Source organism: Zalophus californianus, chromosome 14, assembly GCF_009762305.2.
Source record: "Zalophus californianus isolate mZalCal1 chromosome 14, mZalCal1.pri.v2, whole genome shotgun sequence".
Classification (NCBI taxonomy): domain Eukaryota; kingdom Metazoa; phylum Chordata; class Mammalia; order Carnivora; family Otariidae; genus Zalophus; species Zalophus californianus.
The window spans coordinates 55,826,938-55,846,696 of record NC_045608.1 but is presented as its reverse complement, the minus strand read 5'-3'; the positions used below and the strand labels follow the sequence as shown (position 1 = coordinate 55,846,696).

Sequence of the window (19,759 nt, the reverse complement as noted above, 5' to 3'; positions counted from 1 at the left end):
CTCTGTCCCTCCTCCCCCAGCTCATGCTAGCACACACTCTCTCAAATAAATAATCTTTAAAAAAATGTAAAATAAAACATAAAAAGCTACACTAGTTTGTGAAGAACAGATCTGGACTAATCCCCAGAATTAGTGTTAACCTTAAAATCCTAAAGTCAGAAAAAGAGATTCTGATTCAGTGGGTCTAGGATGGAGTTTTGAAACCTACCCTTTTAACAAACACCCCAGAAGATTCTTTTTTTTAAAGATTTTTTATTTATTTATTTGACAGAGAGAGAGGAGGGACAGACACAGCAAGAGAGGGAACACAAGCAGGGGGAGTGGGAGAGGGAGAAGCAGGCTTCCCATGGAGCAGGGAGCCCGACACGGGACTCGATCCCAAGACCCTGGGATCATGACCTGAGCCGAAGGCAGACGCTTAACCGACTGAGCCACCCAGGTGCCCCACCCCAGAAGATTCTAATGCAGGTGGCCCTTGAAACATATTTTGAGGAACACTTCTAAAAAATGAATGGCCAGTTTCATAACCACATTGAGACAGAGGGGCAAAGAGAAGGTATGGTGAGTACGAATTATGACAAGGGCTGGTTCTCCCACAGACTAACATAGAATACTGAATCCAAGGGAGTAATGAGTAATGTGGAAAGACTGGTGGAACAGAGAGGGAAAACTAGAAGATGCAGTCTTGTCACAGGCTTGGTGAGAGCTTGGAGAAGTGCAGGCCAGGGACTAACATGTCTTTAGTCTTGCAATGCCAGCAATCAGTCTCCTCACATGACCACTCGGCTCAGCTAGACTGTGGCCGGGGGTACGGAAAGAAGAAATCCAAGAGAAAAACAACAACAGAAACAACACAAACAGGGGCACCTGGGTGGTGCAGTCGGTTAAGCCTCCCACTCTTGGTTTCAGCTCAGGTCCTGATCTCAGGGTTGTGAGACTGAGCTCCACGTCTGGCTCGGCACTCAGCACAGAGTCAGCTTGAGATTCTCTCCCTCTCCCTCTGCCCCTCCTGCTCATTCTCTCTCTCTCTCAAATAAATAAATAAATAAATATTTTTTAAAAACCCACAAACAAACAAACACAAAACAAAGGAGATGAAGAGAATAAAGTGGTGAGAAAAACAAAGACAGTTGGCATAGGTTATCATCTGTTCACAGCCAGGCAGGATTATGGCTAAGAAAGAAGTGAAGTCCTAGTTGTCACTCTCTCCCCCCTTAATCACCAGCCTCAACCCTAAAACCCAAACCATGCCCTCTCCCACATGCTCACCCACAGGAAATCACAGGGCTATTGTTTCCCCTTAACCTACTGTGGCTGGTGAAGCTGGATTATTTGCTTTCAGAACCAGTCCACTGCTGATTGCTGATAGCATACCACTTGCTTTGGGTTCAATTCCATTGTTTTTCTTTCTTGTCTAATACAAAGATTCAAACTGGATGAATATGGAGCAACTCTCAGCCTCATATCTAAAGTATGAGAGATATTTAAAGAACTTTTAATTTACAGCTGTTATGTCACATGCTCCCAGAAAATAAGGCATAAGAGAAAAAACATTTTGAACCAATAAAGAAAAAAAGAAAAAAAACCATAAACAACAGAAAAAGGGGGTTTGACTGAGCCACCCAGGTGCCCATGAAAAAGGGGGTTTAAGCACTATAAATACAGAAACTATTTTATATATATTCTAATAGTAAATATTACTTTTACAGTGTCTAGGTTAAAAGGAAGAGGAAGAATTTATCTGCATATGGAAAAAAAAAATCACCTGACACATTTTATGTTTATAAATAGAAGCTAACACTGTAGGGGAAAATCTGGACGACCGCCCACACGGGACATGATCTGCACTTCTTACCTTTCTGAACCCCCCCTTTCTTGCCCCCGTTTATTCTTCAGGAACTGTTTTTCTCCATATTTAAGCCTTACCTAAGCATTTTGGTGATGATTTAATTACCACATTTTAAAAAAGCCAGCCAATTGGTTCCTTCAAGAAAGAAGGCATCTGACTGGTATCACCAGGGCTGGGGGCCTTTATTTTATAAAAGAGGAGTGTGTGAGAGCAAACATCTGCCTCATTATTTAACCATATGTTTTTAAAGGAGTGGTTCCTGCAACCTGTCCACATGGTGTTATTTAGCAAACACTTCTACATAATGAAGGTTTGGAAAAGTCGTATCCTCAAAACATTGCAGAGACACAACCATTTAAACACTCAAGCAACATGAGTAAATGAGAAATATAATCAGATTGAATGCACAAAGGGAACAGAAGGGATGGAAAACATAACACAACCGGTAGTGAGGCTACTAAAAGGATAAGAGAATAGTATTTTTCTGAACCAAGAATGTGTCTCATTTTAAATCAAAAGCAGATGAATTGTTTGTGAGCCATTTCTCTAGTTTCCTCAAGAACAAGGACATCTTTTAAAAGATGTATGGAGTAAAGGGTATTATGGAATTGAACTTTATGATTTAAAATTCACCTTAAAAATTACACATAGTAAAATGTAATAACTGGGGCGCCTGGGTGGCTCAGATGGTTAAGCAACTGCTGTCAGCTCAGGTCATGATCCTGGCAACCCAGGATAGAGTCCCGCATCAGGCTCCCTGCTCAGCAGGGAGTCTGCTTCTCCCTCTGAGCCTCTTCCCTCTCGTGCTCTCTATCTCTCATTCTCTCTCTCTCAAATAAATAAATAAAATCTTCAAAAAGAATGTAATAACTGATCAAAAACCAAAAAGATTGGCAACCAAAAGTGGCGGATACTAAGTGAAGTCAAATCTATGAACTCAAATCTATGTTCTATATCTATGTTCATATAACCTATGTTCTAATCTATGTTCTGTGTTTAGTGAATTGCTAATTGAAAGAATAAAATAATACTATCCTAAAAATAAAACTGCACCACATTTAGGACTAGAAGCCACAGATTATCTCTCAAATCTGCACCTCTCTAGATTTTATTACAATCACAAAAAAAAATTTTTTTAAACTTCTAACCTTTTGCTTCTTACTGTCTTACCCCATTTTAGGGTTTGTAACTGTACCCCAATTATAAAATCTCTATTCAAAATGCAGCTTCTCTTTCTTCAGGATGGCCCTTGAGCCAAGATTTTCTTTAATTTCACATGACCCCAGAGAAAAATGCAAGGCTGCAGTAGACAGTGAATCCCCCATGGTAGAGCTGATGTGGTAATGACAATGATGAGTCTGGACATCTGCATATGCATCTGTCTCTAACAATATTGTGTGACAAGATCTCCTAAAATGCATCTTCTTCAAATGATGCACAGACGCCCCCACCCTTGCCTCCAAATATCTTCGTGACTTGTGTCAGCTCTAGAAAAGTACATAAAAACTGCCAAGAAAATCCATTAATGTATGACTTGGCAGCTATGAGGAACAAAGGCAGGGAAGAGTAGGCATGGCTTAATTTATGGTTTCAACCAAAAAGATGAGACGTGGAGCAGTTATGACGATTTGGATTAAGGATACAAAATAATTGTGTAAATCATTAAGGCATATGTAACTAAAGAGACTGCTTTGTGTAAAAAATTTTTAATTTCTTTGCTATATTTACTTTAAAAATATGATTAAAGAACACAAAATGTTAAACATAATAAATTTTCCAAAAACCTAAACTGGTGAGTTGAGAATCATGAAAAGCCTAAATTTAGTGTACTCTGCAATGGTTACCTTAGTACAGTGGTTTCTAACTTCACGTGCATCAGAAGAACCTGGAGGGCTTGTTACAAGAGATTGCTGGGCTCCATCCAGCAATCTTAGAGTTTCTTAGAAATTTGTATTCACAGAGACTTCAAGGCTGTGCTAACACTACCTGTCTGAGGACCACACTTGAAGGAACATTGCTCTAGTACAGTGAGAACTTCAGGGTTAATTACATTGTCAATAACTTGATTTGTTTTTTGGAAGAGTCTCCTTGGACTATTGTTCTTTGTGATTGCCTCCCTGTCAACTGTTAGTCCTCAGAACACTGGTTTCAAGCAGAAAATTCTTATCCCCATCTCTTGTACTTAATCTACTGAGCAGTGATCAAACAACTTGACACAATCAGTACACTTATTTTTAATGTATAATTTTACACCAAAATAAATTAACATGAATGCTTGCTGGTAGGTGCTCCTCAGAATTTAAACACAGATTTTGTGTTCACTATTTCCTTCTTAGCTTAGCAACATTTTCCCACACACTTTCTGGCTGAACACTGCATTTCAGATGGATAATATTCCCGGAAATAAAGAACAATTAGTGAGAATACAGTAGGGGCTGGGATGGTGAAGTTTCAGAATTCCGCCACAAAAGACAGTCTAAGAGAATGGTAGAAGTTTCCAACCTTGCTTCAGCCTGCAGCAATGGTTTTCCAGGAGAGGAAAAAGCATTGATTTGGAGGAGTAAGAGTACCTTCACATGGTCCCTAGACCTTAGCACTGACGGAATGTTCTGTGTTCCTGTCTGCATCATTGTCCAAGTAGCCCCTCATCCCACTGACCTGTCAAGTGCTTATTATTCAGAAACAGAGCAGCAGTTAATCCCCTGCCATCCTCTGAGAATCAATGTTGAGTGATATTTTTCAGTTTACACTTGCATAAAAAATGTGGATTAGATTTCTGTGAAGATGGAGTAGAAGTAATTTTCCCTATTCCTTTCACTAAGTACAACTAAAACCCTTGACATTATACATAAAATAAGCATACAAAGACTCTGAAAGTTGGAGAGAAGGTAAACCAGCTAGGGGCCTCAGGGTCCTCAGTCACGCCAGTGATGACTTCCTTGAGTTTCTGTATTGCTTCATGTATCCCAAACATGGAACTAAAGAAACTAGAAACCCAGAAATGCCAACAGACATAGATAAAAAAAAAAGGGAGGCCAACAAAAGCATGCTTTATTGTGTTGCTCCTTTCCTAGTTCTTATAAATAAGGACTTGGTCCTAGTCCAATAAGTAAAAGAATATTTAGATAATAATGGCTTTATTCCAACCATTTAAGACAGAAAATAATGTAGCCCTACCACAACCATGTCAACAGAGGCTAAGTAGGGAGCCTAGACCTCCACCTTCACCAGGCTGTAAAGGAGCCCCATATTTCCTCATCCCCAACAATGTAATAGCACAGAAGGCCAAGTACAGAGCTGTGACTTTCATTCCCACCAGGTGGTAATGAGACTCCCCACCTTCCACCCCTACTAGGTTGTCAGTGGAGACTACGCAGGGAGGCTGAACTTTTACCCACACCTGGCAATACCAAGTCTCCCCTCCCTATCTCCATTGAGTGGTGTCATGGGAGGCCTAGTGGAGAGTCAGGGCTGTCATCATGGCCCAGGAGTAATCAGACCACCTTCTTGTCCCCAGGTTGTCTATGGATTCCACATAGGGAACAGAAAAGAGGCACTTCTACCATTCCCAACCAGGGAGGTATCAGTGAAGATCTAGTGGGGAATTTGAATTCACAATTCCCACAGTAATGTGGAGCCCCCTTAGGTGACAAGGGAGACCGAGTGAGGAACCTGCACTTCTTTCCCCACCTGGAAGGGATGACATGGCACCATCCCCATTTTGCCCACTGGGGTGATGTTAGTGGAAGACAACTAAAACAGGATGTTTAAATAAATCCAGAGTCTCTTAACATAATAAGAATATGGCCAGGTTTCAACGGAAAATCATTCATCACACCAAGGACCAGGAAAATCAGAAACTGAATGAAGAATAAAAGACAATTTATAGATGCCAACAATGAGATTACAGAGAGATGTTAGAATTATCTGACAAAGTTTTTAAAGCAGCCATAATAAAAAAAAATACTCCAATGAGCAATTATGAACATGCTTGAAACAAAAATGTAAAAAGTATCAGCTAAAAAAAGAGAACGCATTAGAAAAAACTAAGTGGAAATTTTAGAACTAAAAAAAACCCCCAATGACCAGATATAAAATATTGTGGGTGGGTCCAATAACAGAATGGAAGTGGCAGAGGAAAGAATCTGTAAGGTGGATGACAGAATAATTAGAATAACTCAGTCTGAACAACAGAGAAAACAGACTGAAACAACAGAGCCTCAGAGACTCTGTGTGTACAGTAGGCTGAATAATGGCTCCCAAAGATATTTGGTCTGGTCCTAATTCCTGGAAGCTTATAAGGCAAGAAAGGATTCTGTAGATGGGATTAAATTACAGAGCTTGAGATGTGGAGAATATAATGGACTGTCCAGATGGACCCTAAATGTAATCACAGTGTCCTTAAAAGAGAGAGTCAAGGGAGGTTTGACTACAGCAAAGAAAGTAGATTTGATTATAGAAGCAGGAGATTAGATTGGTGTGAAGAAGAATTTGTGAGTCAAAGAATACTGGTAGCCTCCAGTAGCTAGAAAAGGCAAGAAAATTAATTTCCCCATGGAACCTTCAGAGAAACCCTCCCTGCCAACACCTTGACCAACCCAATGGAACTGATTTCTGAGTTTTGGCCTCCAGAACTGTAAAAGAATAAATGTGTGATGTAAAACAAGTTTATGGAAATTTGTTATAGCAGCCATAGGAAACAAATACAGTATGGTCCTACACCAAAAGATCTAACATTCATGTCTTGGGGACCTGGAAGGAGAGGAGAAAATGGACAGAGCTGAAAAAGTACTCAAAGAAATAATGCCTGAAAACTTCCCAAGCTTGACAAAAGACATAAATCTACAGATTCAAGAAGCTGAATAAATCGGAATGTCAAACACATTAAACCAAAAGAAATCCATGCCAATGCACAACATAGTCAAATTTATGAAAACTGAAGATAAAAAAAATCTTGAAAGAGAGAGAAATGACAGTTACCTATAAGAGAAAACCAAGATGAATCACAGATGTTTCAACAGAAACCATGAAGGTCATAAGAAAGTGGCACATTTTTCAAGTGCTGAAACAAAAGAGTTATCAACCTAGAATCCCATATCCAGTTAAAATATCCTTCAGGAATGAAGGGGAAATAAAGACATTCTCAGATGAAAGAAAACAAAGATATTTTGTCACCAGGAGACTGGTCTGCTCTAAAAGAATGGCTAAGGAAGTTTTCAAAACAAAAAGGAAGCAATACAAGAAGATATGTTAGAACATCAAGAAAGAAAAAATATGGATAAATATATTGGACTTTTTTGTTCCTCTTAATCTTTCTAAATTATATTTGACAGTTGAAACAAAAATGTTAACACTGTGTGATGCATATAAAGGAAATATTTGACAATTATACTATAAATGTCAGAGAATAAAGAATGTAAAAAGAAGTAGTTTCTATGGTTCACTAGAATTGATAAAATGACAATAGCAGTAGACAGTGAAAAATTATGTGTGTGTATATGATGTAATACTTTTACCAATCACTAAAAGATGTATAGATACACCCTATAGACAAAAATGGAATTCTATAAAAGCTCAGGTAACTGACAGAAAGGCAAGGAAAAAAACTCAGAGAAAGTAAAAAAAAGAGAGAGAAACCAAAAAATATAATGGCAAACATAAGCCTAACATATCAATAATTATAATAAATGTAAATGGTCTAAATACATCAATTAAAAGATATTGGCAGGGTGGATTAAAATATATGATCCAACTACTTATATGTACAAGGAATTCAAATCAAATAAAATGATATAGGCATATTAAAAGTAAAAGGATAGAAAAAAGATATGCAAACATCAATCAAAGAAGAAAAGAATGTCTGTTAATATCAGATACAGTAGACTACAAGCAAATAAGTGCCAAAAGGGAAACTTATAGCACTAAATGCATACAATAAGGGAGAGGAAAAACCGAAAACCAGTAATCTAAACATCCACTCAAGAATATAGAAAAGGATGAGAAAAATAATCCAAAAGCAAACAGAATGGAGAAAATATTATGAAAGCAGAAATCAATGGAGAACAGAAAAACAATAAAGAAAAATCAATGAAGCAATGGTTTCTTTGGTCTCTTAAAGATCAGTAAAATTGATAAACCTCCCAAAACTGACAGAAGAGAGAAGTCACACATCACCAACGTTAAGAATGAAGCACGGGATATCAGGAGAGATACCACAGACATCAAAAGAACAAAAATATTATGAACAACTCTCCACAAATAGATCAGACAACTTAGATGAAATGAATCAATTCCTCAACAAACTTAAATTACCACAACTCACATAATATGAAACTGATCATTTGAATAGCCTATAAAATATTGTTATGGGCTGCATGGTGTCCTCCCAGAATTCATATGTTGAAGCCCTAACCACAATACAGAATATGATCATATTTATAGACAGGGCCTTTAAAATGACAATTAAGTTAAAATGTGACAATTAGGAAGGGTTCTAATCAAATCTGACCGGTGTCTTTGTAAGAAGCATAAATTCAGACATACAGGGAGACACCAAGGATGCATACACAGAGGAAAGACCACGTGAGGACACAGCAAGAGGGCAGCCATCAGCAAGCCAAGGAAGAGGCCTAAGAAGAAGACAAATCTGCTGATCCTTGGATCTTGGACTACCAGCCTCCAGACCCATAAGAAAATACATTTCTGTTGTCTAAGCCCCCAGTCTGTGGTATTCTGTTATGGCAGCCCAAGTCAACTAGTACAAGTATTAAAGAAATTGAGTTCATAACTAAAAAAAAAAAAATTCTAAAAAAGAAATCTCCCAGACCAGATGGTTTCACTGAGAAATTTTACCAAATACTTAAGGAAGAATTAATACCAATTCTACACTATCTCTTTCAGAAAATAGAAGAGGGAAGACATGGTAAGTGATTTTATGAAACTAGTATTACTCTGATATCAGTAACAAAGATAGCACCAAAAAAGAAAACCATAGACCAATATCTCTTATGAATATAGATGTAAAAATCTTTAACAAAATATTGGCAAATAGATTATAAAAACATTATACACAATGGCTAAATGGAATTTATTACAGGGATGCAAAGCTGGTTCAATAGTAAAAAATCAATGTACTCTATTTTATAACCGGCTAAAAAAGGAAAATTAAATGATCATATCATTTGGTGGGGGAAAAAAGCGTTTGACAAAAATTAATACCTCTTCATGATAAACACACTCAGAAAAAACTGGAACAGAGGTGAAACTTTTCAATTTGATAAAGAACAGCTACAAAAAAAATTTACTGCTGATATTATGTATACATTATGAGGAAAGACTGAATGCTTTCCCCTGAAGATCAGCAACAAGGTAAGAATGTTCACTCTCAGCCCTCTATTTAACATAATATTGGAACTTCTAACAGTGCAATAAGGCAAGAAAAGAAAACAAAAGGCATAAAGATTAGAAAGAAAAAAATTGTCCTTACTTTCAGATGATGTGATGGTCTACATAGACCATTCTAAGAAATTACAAAAAACATTTAGAGCTAATAAGTTCAGCAAGTTCCCAGGATACAATATAAACATACAAAAATCAGTAAATTCCTATATACTTGCAATGAATATTCTGATAGGTGTGTAGTGATATCTCACCCTGATTTTAATTTGCATTCCTTAAGGGCTAATGATGTTGAACATCTTTCATGTGCATATTTGCTATATATCTTTCCTGGTGAAATGTCTTTTTATGTCTTTTGCCCATTTTCTAATGTTTGTTTGTGTTGGAGGAAACTGGATAAAAGTGACCATGGGATCTCTCTGTATTATATCTTACAACGGCATGTGAATGTCCAATTATTTCAAAATAAAAGGTTTAATTAAAAAATATGGATTGGACATTGGGGAGGGTATGTGCTATGGTGAGCGATGTGAATTGTGTAAGACTGATGAATCACAGACTTGTACCTCTGAAACAAATAATACATTAGATGTTAAAAAAAAAAAAGAGGGAAGAGAGTAGGAAGGGAAAAATGAAGGGAGGGAAATCGGAGGGGGAGACGACCCATGAGAGACTATGGACTCTGAGAAACAGAGTTCTAGAGGGGAGGGGAGTGTGGAGGATGGGTTAACCTGGTGATGGGTATGAGGGCACATATTGAATGGAGCACTGGGTGTTATATGCAAACAATCATGGAACACTACATCAAAAACTAATGATGTATAGTGATTAACATAATAAAATAAAATTTAAAAAATATTGATTGGATATATTCTAAATTTTCAAATTATATTTGGCAATTTAAAATAAACATGCAGTATTATTTATACGTTTATCTGTATTACTTTTTACAATAATGAAGAGAACATATGTTACTTTTGTTCATGTTGGTGCAGGTGACAAAGATGGTACATACATAGGTGTTCTCCTTTCTCTACCATGTTGATACTATCAAATGTATTCAGAAAACACAGCTTGGGTGCTGTATGCAGGTGTTGGCACTGTTCTTGGCTTGTGCTTACGGTCAAATAGGCTACATCATGCATTAATCTAAAATCATAGCTTTACGATCATTCATTGACTAAATACACCCCTAATGAAAAAGGGGGATATCATCCATTTCACAAGTTTAGTCTCTACTTTCTTTGCTGGTGATTTTATGTAGGAATTACCTTCCTATGGTGAAGTTCTAAAATATAGTTATTGTTGATTCTACTTTACATTAAATCATAAGTCATTTTTAGGTGATAAAACTATTGAAGGAAACTGGCTGATTTTATATGGTAATCATTAATGTGCTCATTACTATCACACTGTTCTTCCATCCGGGCATAGGATCAGATTTCTCTTCTCTTCCATCTTCTGGTTAGGAATGGCTGTATAATTTGCTTTGGTCAATGAAAATATGAGCGAAAATGGCAAGTCTTGCTTCCTGGTAGAAGCCTTTAAAAACTTGTGGGTGATTCACCATGTTCCCATGTGCCTGATGAGAGATGAGGATGTTTGGATGACAGGGGCTTTATTAGCATGAATCTCTAAGAGAGGGGGATGTAGAATAGAGTCTTTTATTCGTGAATATGGGCACATAGCCTTAGCAAGAAATAAACCTTTGTTCTTTTCAGTCACTGAGATTTTAAAGTTGTTTGTTATGACTGCATAACCTAAACAATCATAACTGGTTAATATATTTTATATTTACATCAAACATACAAAACTCTCTGCCACAGGACACTATACTATGACATCAAATTGTAAACTCCAGTTAACGAATTGTTCATTGGTATACTCGATGTCATCCTCCACTCTGATAACACCAAACACACACACACACACACACACACACACACACACACACACACACGTCAGATCAAATCTTGCAGCTCTTCCTTATGGTATAAATTAGAGCAATAGTTTACTAATTATTCCATGAAATCAAGCTTTGTATGAAACTGAGCATACAGAGAAATTATATATCATATTCTTGATAGGGATACTGGAGTAACAGAAAATGTATGCACTGCCTTAAGCATTTCCAACAGTTTCAAAGAAAGGAGTCATCTAATTGTATGTGTGCTCTTTGTATGAACTGATTCATGGTTACTACTAACATAATCCTATCAGCTGCATATTACCCATCGTTTTCAGGGAGAAATAACATTGGCTAACATTTTCAGACACTGTGCAAAGATCTTTATGTGATTTGTACACTTAACGAATTAGCACTTCACTTTCCTAATAATATACCCCATGTGTCTTAGATTAGCATTATTTGGATAATATTCAAAACTACTAAGTTTTAATCATAACAGTTACTATGAGTCATGTCAGAAGATCCCAATGTAAAAATTAACAAGGTCTTAAATCTTACCAAGACAATTCAACAGGTGTTATTATGTCATACTTTATGTCCTCTTTGCAGTGCATATTCTGGACAGACATTGAGGGTAGGTGAAACAGGTGACTTAAAATTCTTAAGTTTATTAATGGTCACAGAACTTCCAGCTGTTAAAGATATTTCCCTAATTACTTGAAATGCTGAAGTACATATTCTTGATGCTAAAAATTTCAATAGTTTCAAATGCTGCTCAAATGACTATTTTTGAATTTAAAAATATATAACATATAATGAGAAATTTCTCATAATTTAGTGGCCTCCAATCTTTGTCTAGGAATTCATATATCTCTTCTTGCTTTATGTATATTTTGCCTGTAAAATATGGAGCAAAAAGCATTGCCATAAAGGAAGTTCTATTTTTTTCCCACTGATTTTTATTAAGGGAAAAGTAACCAAAGGATCAAATTAGGAGGTCTTACTATTTTCAACGATGATGGGACTTTAACACATTAGTAAAATTATGAACTAGGTGCTACACATCAACAGCTAACAGTGTGGACTACAATATCAGAATACTTGAATTTAGGGTTTATCCCTACCTATGTGACAGTGGTCAGGATTATTGCTCTTTTCATGCTTCAGTTCCTGTTCTATAAAATGGGGATATGGGTAATGCATGCAGACCTCTAGGCAATCGTGAAGAATACATAAGTTAATTTATCTATGTCCCACAGAATACCCAGCACACAGTAACTATTCAACAAATTTAGTCACTATGCTCGCTTCAAAATGTTAATACATATGTTCCCAGCATATTCATCACTTAATAGCACCTCCCTTACTCTGCGGTCTCTTGTTTTCCCTTGGACACTTCTTAGGGAGAAGTGTCTCCCTTAGAGAATCTTAGGGACTATGTGATGAATCAATTGCATTTCTATTTTGAGACATTCTGCCCCTTTAACAACTAAACACACACACACAACTACTTTTTGAAAATTCAAAGCAGTTGTTAAGGCAAAGAAAGAAAATGATTATATTTCACTAAACTTAAATAACTTTCTACACATAAGTTAATAACTAGATAAGGGTAGCACATGCCCTACATGCTTTAAAAGGTATTGATAGTTTTGTAAATCTCCCCGTGTCCCTAGGTGAATAATGAAGGTAAATAGTATGGCTCCTGGTGAATAGAGAAGTGTAGCGATAACCAGAGTGAGACAAAGTCTCTGATTCAGAAAATAATTCAGAAAAGATTTATGAACGTATTTAAGAAGACAATTGACTTAGTAAACACCTTCTCACATGTCATTCCTCCACAAATATGTGACTGATTGGGCATCCTGTTCTGACCTCTGTGTCCAGTGCAGAATCCTTTATTACACATTTTTATAGAATTCTTTCTTTCAGAGAAATTACCTCAATTTGCAAATAAACGCTTATTTGTATAATTATTTTATTAAAATCTGACCCCCTGTGTTGGCAGGGCTCACTCATCTTTCTGCTCATTATTGATCCCCAGTTCCCCATCCAGCATCTGAAACAGAGGGGCTCTCAGAATGCAGAGACATTATAATTCTCCCAAAACTAGAGGTGTGGGACTTGAAAGGAAAAAGTCATGTCATATCTACCAGGTGAGGTAAAAGTAGCAAGGGAATGCTTTCTCTAAAATAAGTAACAGAAGCTAGAAAACTGGAACAGTCTGAGTTAGGTAAGAAAGGACATATCTATGTATGAGAGAATAAACAATTAACATTTCATATAGACTTGGAAAAATCAAATTCAATTTCAGTAACAAAAACACTGTGTGAGATGGCATGTAACTATTTTGACCACAGCACTGCTCTGGTATCCCAAAATAAAGTTGAAGCCATAATTTGGGGCATGGAGGAGGTTAACCACTGAAGAATGGGATAGTTTTCTTTTTTCATATCCAGAGAACATGTGTCCATGTAGTTCAGTTGAATTCTAGTCTTTTCACTTATAATGTTGAATAACTGTGGGTTTGAAATATGTATATTGAATTTAATTAAACTGAGAGACAAGAATTAAGGAAATCTGTGAATGTCAAAATAATTTGAAACTGGTTATGTGAAGGAGCAATTAAATTTACTTGAAGAAATAGCAGATGAAGACTTAAGAGAGACATCCACCCAATAAAATGAATATTGTGAGAGTTCCATGATAAGCTCAAATGAGTAATTCTCTAAATTTGTGCAGTTGGGAGTTCACCCCACTGAGACCTTTCTTCACATCATGGTTCATAAAGCAAGCGGAGATTTTAAAAGTATTTCAGCTTAGAACTAATGAGAAATTTTGATTTGTCTTCATTGCTACACAACTTTGTATAAAGCACGTACAACTGGCTAAAAGGTATAGACAATACACGAACACCCTCAAAATATAACCCACTTTTAATCACTGACAGTTTAAAGAGAATTGCAAAATTCTTCTTTTAAAACTGCTTAACCTCTAGTCAGAATGACTGGATTAAAGATGATTAAACTTGCTCAAAAATTCTGGTGTTCTGAGGAAAATGATGGCCATGTTTTGAGCAAAGACCAGACTAACACCTTAGGAAGTTTAAAATTAAGTGCAAACTATAGATCAATTCAGCCACCTGCTTTGTGATAGTTTACTTGGCTGATAATCTTAACTGCTGAAAATCTTAACTTTGCTGATAAATACTACTTTAGTTTGTAATTGTTGTAGGAAACTTGGTTAATTGTGGCAAAAGTACTCAAAGGATATTTACTATAATATAGTATTAAAAATTAGAAAACCTTAATTGTGTCCAACCGTAGCACATAGTTAAGATGTTCATCTTGGTAGAGAAATGTTATCAATATATGAAACATAGAAGACTTTAGGCACAATGGGGTGCCATATAGATAAATAAATACATGAGTTGCTTAAGAATGCACTGAGAGACCAACTGGGCTCTAACATTTAATAACTGTACGACTTTGGGTTATTTCAGCTCTCTGCGTCTGGATTTCCTCACCTGTAAAAGGTGGACAATATTATTAACTACCCCTCATGTTGCGGTAAGAACTGAGTGAGTGAAAGCTCACAGAACTGTGCCTGGAATATATGGAGAGCTGTTTTTCCTAAAGTTTCTACCTTTGGAATAAGCAAAATAAGTACGTGTGTGTGTGTGTGTGTGCGCGCGCATACACACACACACACATCTATATATTATATATATAGATGTAAAAGAAACGTAACTATGCGTGCTTCAACAATATGGGTTACTGTTATGTTCAAAAGGAACACAAACACATTAATACCAAGTGATCCTAACAGAAAACAGGAAAACGTGAACATAAACATTAACTCAAAAGACCATTTTTTTAGAGCAAGAATGAACCTAAGGGTGGTAAGCTTCTCTACAAGTGTACATCCAGTATTTCTCCCCCAAGTTCCACGCTTATCTTCTCAAAGCCGTACCCCATGCCTGCCAAAGAGGAAAGTTTTACTACCGAGTCCCGGGAACGGTACCATTGAGCCCAGCACCGCCGTCGGGCCACTCCTCTTCTCTCCTTGGCTTTGGTCTTTTGACAGACACCTCTCTCTCCCCCACTCCAGGCACCAGAACGAACCTCCCGTCCGCCTTCTGTCCAGCGGAAAACTCCAAAATGGGCAACAGGCTATAAAAGCTGAGGCCACTCACCGGCCCCCCGCGCCCAGATCCGCACCCGCCGCCCCCGGCGCCGCGCGCCCACTCCCACTCAGCATCCGCCCGGGCACCGCAGTGCATTGCAACACGCGCTGACGCCGCTGGCTGGAAGGGACCCATCGCCGCCTTCCCGGTCAATACCCCCCAGACCGCTCCCCAACGTGAGTGCCATCCCTAATGGAGGTGGCCAGGCCACCTCCCAACGGCTCAGCCCGCGAGGACGACCGCGAGCGCAGCACTGACAACAAAACAACTCGACCCGCGCCGCGACGGAACCGGCTGCCATCGCCGAGCCCGGGAGCGGCGCGGCAGCGACAGCGGGGGCTGCGGCACGGCCGGGCCTCCACGGGAGGCCGAGATTTACCTGCGCGGCCCCGCGCCCCCGGGCCGGCCATCCTGCAGCAGCCGCTACCGCCGCCCCGCGGGCCCGAGGCGCCGCCCGCCGCCGGGGGAGGCGCCGCGCCGCAGTCCTGGCTGCGGCGCCCGGCACATGCTTGGCGCTCGCGGCGGCCGGCGCCCGCGCACAGGTGGGAACCCCGCGAGTGGGCGTTGGGGCGATTCCCTTCCCCAGCCCGCGCTCGCCGCCCGCTTCCACTCTTGACTTTGCCGGTGCGCGGCGCCTGCCCTTGCTCCCGCAGCCGAGCAGCCTGTGCCCGCGCCCCGGCGCCGTGGGCGGCTGCGGTCCCTGCGCAGCTCGGGCGGCGCGTCATGTGCATCTCCCGCCTCGCCGCTCGCTCCGCGGCACCGGGCGGCGGGGGGCACCGCGCGGCGGCCCGGCCGGCGCCCACTCCCCGCCCGGCGCCCGGACCCCCTCCGCTCCCGCGCCCTCCCCCATCCCGGAGCTGTCAAGGAGGAAAACGCCTTGCACACACCTTGGAATGGACGGGCGCCTCAGTCACCGACTCACCAAACTCTTAGAAGGTGTCCATTGGTCTGTAAGGAGGTTTGGGCATGGAGTAGGAGCCGCTTTCTTATTATTTAATAATGTTGGAAGTGCCGGGTCCGCTGCCAGAGTTGTGGGTCATGTGGGCACAGCAGAGGCTGGCTGCTGCCAGTACCAGGGTTTCCTGAGGATCCTGAAACTATGATCTCATCCTCCTCATCCGCCTCCCCCGCCCCTCTCTCCGCGGGCGCGCACGCACAGCACACACACACACACACACACACACACGCACGCACACACTCGCATACACACACTCACACTGCATGCACTATCCTCCTTCCTGGACCGAAATATTCCTCCGGGGAAATACAGTGTTCATGCTCTTCACTGAAAAAAAAAAAAATTCTTCTGGATAGAGATTTTTCTCTTTCAAAGCTTGATTTATGTGCTTTGTTTATTTGCTACAGTTTTCTTTCACACGTGCAAGGGATCCGAACAGAGCCTCAGAATTAAAATTAAAAATAATCATCTTCTTATGTTGACCCAGATTTTGGTCAGAACCCGAGAACTCAAACAGTACAATTTCAATTTAAAATAAAAATAATATGCCAGGCTTGAATATGGAATAGTGATAACACCTGAGATGTATGCAGTGGGTTTCCTTCCCAAGCTGCAAACATTTCCCAAACATTACCTCATTTATTTGCAGAGCATCTTTGCAGAGGAGGTGGATGAGAAGGCAAATAGTATTGTCACCTCAGATACAGAAGCATGAAGCCTAAGTCAGATAAGGTGACTTATCCAAGTACATGTAAGTCAATATCTCACTATAAATATTAATTGCACAGCTACTCACAGGTTCACCAATTCCTGGAAACTTAGATTACTGAAAATAATCAAGATAGTCTTGATTATTTTTAAGTTACCAACTCTATTGCAAATTAATTAATTGATTTTTCTACATGGATATGTTTTTTATATAATTTTTTCTCTTGTGTGTTTGTATTTATCTTCAGTTTCATGGTTTCATATAATTTTCTTGCTTTTGGGGGGTATGTGTATTTGTTATATGTCTGTGTATCTGTGTGTGAATTCCTCTTCATTTGCATTGTTTAAACCCTTTAGATAGTATGAAGCAATTATAGTCAATTTTCAAGGGGTAATCACAGTTTCGCAGTGATTTGTATATACTTCACTCAAACTCTTTAAGTGCCTGATGTATGTGAAGAGCTGTGCTGTGTTTTCAAGGATATAGAGAAGTTCAAGACATGGAACCTGCCCTCCATTAGTTTACATCTAGCTGTTCAGACAAGATATATATACTGAATGACTTACAGATGAAACACTTTATTATTTTTGGTGTTATTTGGTGAATTACCACAAAGAAAGTACAAGAGATACAGAGACACTCCTTTTCTTTTTGCTACTTAATTTCCCTTCCATGTTTAAATGATTTTCTTTGTCTCTGGGCCCCACATTTCAGTCTGCCTTTGACCCCCACAGTATCTAAATGGCCAAGCTAATATGCTTCTACATGTTCACCCAACATAAACACTAAATGGGGATTTTTTTTTTAATACTGTGAAAGTTCTCACAGAGGACACTCTTGGGTAGCTTTTGTTCAGGTCTATATAAGAAAGTGCAACAGCTAACCAGCCTTCTAATACTCCCAAGAGAAATGATGTGAGAGGGAGAATGGGACAAGGAGAAGGCAGAAGACTAAGCAGTGAAGGTGGGTAGGGAGGGGAGAATAAGGGAATTAAGCATTACAAGAAGAAGGAGGGAAGAAGAGGAAAAAAAAAACAAGAAAATAGAGGATCAACTTTCAAGTGAATGCTAAATTTTTTCCGAATTTTGTTACATGGATATCAAATTTAGAAAATGATAGACCTTCTTATTGTTACCAGACATTATCTTTTGATAAACTTATAGGAATTTAATGGCAGAGACACCAGGTGTCAGTCTTACAGAGGCTGCCCTGAGTGTTCTCAATTTTAGAAATTGAGTGGATTTTTAAAGTGGATTTTTTAAAAAATGGATTCAAGGATTGGATCCACTAGAAGAAACAAACAGACTGATCAATATAATGTAATAAAAAAATGACAATGGGATCAAATAGCATAGTATACGTCACATTTTTAAGAAGAAACTAACACTGAAATTCAGGGAGCTAAATGAAAAACCAAAGGCATAGGTATATTAAAGTGGGCAATGAAGAGTTACACTTACAAGATTTAAAGCACAATGATACTAGTAACAATATCTCATATTTTTAAAGTACTTCAGATTTTTCAAAAAGCTTTTCATACAGTCTTTATTGAGCAAAACAGTAATTTGAGGGAGGCTCCTTTGTAGGCTTTATTTTAAAGGAATTATAATGATTCCCCCTCATTTTCTGCCTATCGAATGGAAAGTGCTGAAAATTTTCACTCATTGTTTTGGCAATATCATTTATATTTTCTGATCAGTCAACCCTGAAGATGTTGCCCAGTATACCCTCCTCCAATCGTTCCCATAAACAATACAACTAGACGGTTCCTGGGCATAGATCGCAGCAGTGATTTATAATCCAGGATTTTGCACAGGTGATTGGAGTTAAAACTAGAAGCTTTAGTATGTAACAGACTCTAATGGATTTGCAGTATCTCTGGGAGATTTCTGCACAAGAGGTGGAGGCCTAAATTGAACAGCAATATATCAAGAGCACTTTCCTTTTGATCTTCATACTCATGGAAGGATTTGTTTTAATTAGAGATATATTTAGGTTTGATGATTATAACATGTGTTTCAGAAATTCATTACAACTTCAGTGGCTCAACAATCACTAACAGTTTGTGCCAGAGAACCTTCATTTAGGGAAAAATATTTTTAATATGGCTGTGTGCATGGATTTGTGCTTCATACTAATTTAGGCTCCCGACCAAGGGAAACAAATACCTGATAGTTATTATTTTGCCCTTACGATGTCTTAATTTTTAAAATAGATTGTAGTTAAAATGAGAATGGCCATAGGTAAAATCAGTGTTCACAACGTTATGGTGAAACTATATGTGTGTGTGTGTTTTATAGACATAGTAATATATAGAGTGTGCATGTGTTATAGGTCAAATCAGAATGATTAGCTGGTAATAGTTTGGGGGCATGAGCAATTAATAATTTTGGAGTGTTTAAAGGACTTGAATGACAAGAGTATAAAAGAAGATGGATTTAAAATAATTGAAGTAGAGACACTGAGGTTTTACCAATTAGAAAGTCTTATACCCCTGGGTGGGACTGATATGAATGTAGACTGTAGGGTGAGATGGGGGCTTGAAGAACACAGAATATCCATAAATTATGCTCCCTCTAAGAAACTGATTAGCTTTCAAGAATGAAAAGTACATTAGCAGTCCAACGCAGGTCAACAAGATGGATCAAGTAAGCCACGACAATTGATGGTTAGGGTTTTTTGGTTTTTTGGTTTTTTGCTGTGAGAGCTACCAAATTTTGAGGCAAAGGTATACCCTGGGCAGAATTACG

The 19,759-nt window shown here is 38.8% G+C and overlaps 1 protein-coding gene across 2 annotated transcripts in view; it reads right to left on the bottom strand.

Moving 5' to 3' along the window:
- DTNA (dystrobrevin alpha) overlaps positions 1-16,445 on the bottom strand; it is a 340,156-nt gene extending 323,711 nt beyond the window's left edge. Inside the window, exon 1 of one of the 2 annotated variants that reach the window (XM_027575980.2) lies at positions 16,230-16,445. The gene's annotated coding sequence lies outside the window, so the exon portion shown is untranslated. Of the gene's footprint in view, positions 1-15,721; positions 15,743-16,229 lie in introns of those variants that run through there. The other variant, XM_027575982.2, reaches the window with a different exon arrangement.
- Between the last annotated feature and the right edge of the window lie 3,314 nt (positions 16,446-19,759).